The following is a 3,939-nucleotide window of genomic DNA, read 5'->3' as shown; positions in this document are numbered from 1 at the left end:
AAACACACACACACATGTACGCATGTATGCATGTTCTCACTTCCACATGAACACAGACTTTAGATGAGATTGGAAGCAATCAGGTGCATTGATTGTGATCAGTTTGACGTGGCAGGGGTTCTTCCCAAACTCTCACAAGGGTGTGCAGGACTAGAACAGACCCCTTAAAAAATTTGAAATCTGTTTAAACTAGATGAGCTAATATACACAATAGATGAAGAAATGTGTTATGGTATTTATGCAATTATATTTTAGAAATAATGATGGTAAAAAAAAATAGAGGCTTGCTAGAAAGGAGAGACTAAAAGACCTTGGACTTTAGACACTGTTGTGTGCATGTGTAAGTGTTCTGGTTAAAATCTAAAGACAGATTGGAAATAATGGTAGCTTGGAAACTTGACTTACCTAGTGAGTTCCAGGCCCACCTGGACTTGTGAGTCCTTGTCTCAAAAACAAGTTCTTTGGTTGACTATTTGTCATTGATACCTAGAGGTTGGGGACATAGGTATTCAACTGTGGGGATTAGTGAGATCAGTAAGTGAACAGCCAAGTTACTATGTGATAGAACAGGGCTGTAGCCCGTCTGCCTTCCTTTTTGACTAGGAAGTTCACAGAACTTTATAGAGGTATGGGAACATAAACAGCTAATACTTTGGAGGTCTGCTGCTAATATTTTAAGATGCTCTACAGTCCCTTGAAAGAATTTTGAATTTGGCTTGGTTTTTGTTTTTTACCCACTAGGAGGCACCATTATCAAACAGTTCTAATGAGGTGATGTGAGGAATACAAGAATTCCAAGTCTCTTTAAAAATCTGTTTGCAATTTGTCAAGGCATCTAGAACTTAGTCTCTCTCTCTCTCTCTCTCTCTCTCTCTCTCTCTCTCTTCTCTCTCTTCTCTCTCTTCTCTCTCTTCTCTCTCTCTCTCCAGTATTGCCCTATGTGGCCTTAGACAGACTGATCTTGAACTCACAGACCCTCTGTCTCATGAGTTCCAGATTTGGAGTTGTATACCACCACACTCAGCCTTGTAGAATATGTTTAGCAATTTGTAAGTTTAATGGATGTGTTCAATATCCCTAGTCCAAAAAAATCCAAAATACCCCAAAATCATAAAATTTTTTGAGTGGCAAAGTGGCAAAGGCAAAGTAAAAGCATAGGTGGAAAAATGTACACCTTATCCCATGTGATAGATGACAGTGACAGTAAAATGTAAATATTACATGTAACTATTGAGAAAACTGCCTTCAGTTTATATGTGTGTGTGTGTATGTGTGTGTGTGTGTGTGTATATTTATATATATATATATATATATATACTTTTAATATAACACATAAATAACTGTATGTCCTCCCCTGTTCCCCTTCAGACAGTGATGCCAGTTGAACACAACATAACAATTTAAAATAAGACTAAGAACAAATATTACAGCTAGACAAAGCAATCCAGTAAAAGGAGAAAATGGTTCCCAAAGCAGGCAAGAGTCAGAGACAGCCCTGNTCTCTCTCTCTCTCTCTCTCTCTCTGGTATAGATGGCAGATTTATTTTTGAAAAAGGGTCTCAAATATAGTACAGGTTGGCTTCAAACTTTGGATCCTCTACCTTGACCTTCCTCATGATGGGATTACAACTGCATGCCAAAATACCATAGGTAGTATTTTCTTTACTTTTTAGAAGAATTTGATTTATTTCTATTATATATGTATGGTTGCTTTGCCCAAATGTACTGAATGCACTTCTATGCACTATGTGCATACAGTGCCCACAGAGACCACAAGAGGGCACTGGATCCCCTGAGCCTGGAGTTACAGACAGTTGTGAGCAACCCGTTGTGGGTGCTGAGAATCAAACCCAGGACCTTTGGAAGAGCAGCCAGTACTCTCAACCACTAAGATATCTCCCAAATGTTTTGTTTGTTTGCTGTTTGCTGTTTAGATTTTATGAGTGTTTTGCTTATATTCTTGCTCACTTGTGTGAGCCCCTGAGGTCAGAATAGGGGGTTGGATCTTCTGGAACTGAGGATATAGCTAGATGGTTGTGAACTAACATGAGTACTGGGAACAAACCTAGGTCCTCTGCAAAAGCAACACGTGCTCTTAACCACTGAGCCATCTCTCTAGCCACAGGCATAGTGCTTACCTTTTACTGAGACAAAGCTCAGTGAGAATGTGAATGGGATTGACAACAAAGCTTTTCTCTTTTGCTTTGCTATAATGGATCAGGAGTCCAGGCAGATGGAGTATGATAGGAGGAAGTCACCCCAAGAAACTGATGAAAAAGGTCTTGAGGAAAGTCAGAAAGTGGGTGGGATAGGAAACAGTGTAGTATTTTTGGTATCCTACAGCCAGGACCAGAGATAAAATTTGTAATTGAGTGTTAAAAATGGGCAGCAGGAGCTTGGAAAGAGCACAGGCTGGATTCAAATCTCAGTTATGCTGTGTCTTTGGCAAAGGACAGCCTCTCAGCCCTGTTTGTGTAAGTGTGGTAATTGTATAAATAAGTCTGCACAAATGACAGGTAAATGGTACATCTAGGTTTTCCACTCCCCCCCCCCCCATCCTCCCTCTATCCTAGGACCCAGGTAGGGACAATGTCCCCTGCCATTATACTGGCATTCCTGCCACTCTTGGTAACAGTGCTGGTGAGATACTGGCACCATTTCCGACTGCTGGTGCTCACAGTCCAGCTGAGAGGCTTTCCAGACTGCCTGTCAGGACTTCACATTGAGGAGCAGGCCTTCAGCTCTGTGCTCATCCATGCCCTGCCTGGAGACTCTGGTCACATCCTCTCCACTCTAGACCACTGGAGCAGCTGCTGAAAGTACCTGAGCCACATGGGCTCTGTAAAGATCAGTGTCACTTTCCCTACCCTGCTATTTGAGAAATAATCCCAAAATGGTGAAGAAAAGCCTAGCATTGCCCACTGCTTACCTGGGTAAATTAGGAAGCTTCATGCTTGTGTTTATTAGAGTTTCCCTTCTCATTTAGAAATGAGGAGTCTGGACCAATTTATTCAGTTATCCAGCAGACATTTATTGCCACTCTTTTGTGCCATGTGCTGAGGGAGGCAGAGACCACAGAGGATAACCAGCCACAAATGCTGGCCTCAAAGAGATTATAACATAGGGGAATAGTCATAACTCAGAGCTTTGTAATTATCTCTTCTAGACTTTCTTTCCTACCAAAGATGCTTCCACAACCAACTCAGGATAGCTGTCTGCTGAGACAGCACAAATACTTCTAAGTATTAAGAGATTTATCCAATTCCAAAATCAAACAGACAATCAGCAATAGGGGAGTACATTTGAGTATAAAACTGATAATGTCCCAGGAACCTGGAAGATAGGATGGATATTTTGCCTGAGCCCTCCTGGAGGAAGGAACATCTAAACTGAGTCTAGAAGGTTTCATTTCGAGTTGGCCAGGTGGATGGAGATAGGTGTGGGAAAGGGAAAAAAATCAGCCTGTCAGCCTCATATATAAACACCACATTTAGAAAGCATAGCATATTTGATTCTGGGCACACCTGTTTTAAATGTTTTCTAAAATAGCCATCTTACCCTATAGGTCATGTTCTGATGTGGATGGTGGAAGAGAAGGGCCCTGCTTGTGTGCTGGAGCTGGGCACCTACAGTGTAGAGTACTGCTTATTGTGTGAGCCTTGCCCCCTGGAAGTTGCCTTCTCACTGTGGAGTGGGACTCAGGTAGAGCAGTAGTGGCTGAAAAAGTCATCTGACTGGCTGACTTTGATAAGCAAATGGTCAGCAGCCAGCTCCCCAACGCTGATCTCTCCTCAACTCTCCCAGGAAATGCTCAGACCAAGGTCTCTTTTATGACAACTTGCCAGTTTCTTTAGGTATAGAACAGGTATAAAATACTCCTTTGGAGAGATGGATCTACACAGAAATCAGAAGAGATATTTTTAAAATAAGTTTTATTTT

General features: G+C 41.6%; 1 protein-coding gene and 1 pseudogene across 9 annotated transcripts in view; both read left to right on the top strand.

Moving 5' to 3' along the window:
• Cask (calcium/calmodulin dependent serine protein kinase) overlaps positions 1 to 3,939 on the top strand; it is a 323,785-nt gene that overhangs the window by 144,557 nt on the left and 175,289 nt on the right. The window lies entirely within an intron of this gene.
• Positions 2,575 to 3,854, top strand: LOC110286535 (annotated as a pseudogene).

Source organism: Mus caroli, chromosome X (assembly GCF_900094665.2).
Source record: "Mus caroli chromosome X, CAROLI_EIJ_v1.1, whole genome shotgun sequence".
Lineage (NCBI taxonomy): Eukaryota > Metazoa > Chordata > Mammalia > Rodentia > Muridae > Mus > Mus caroli.
Note: the sequence above shows the minus strand (reverse complement) of the source record. Positions and strands in the feature narration are given on the sequence as shown.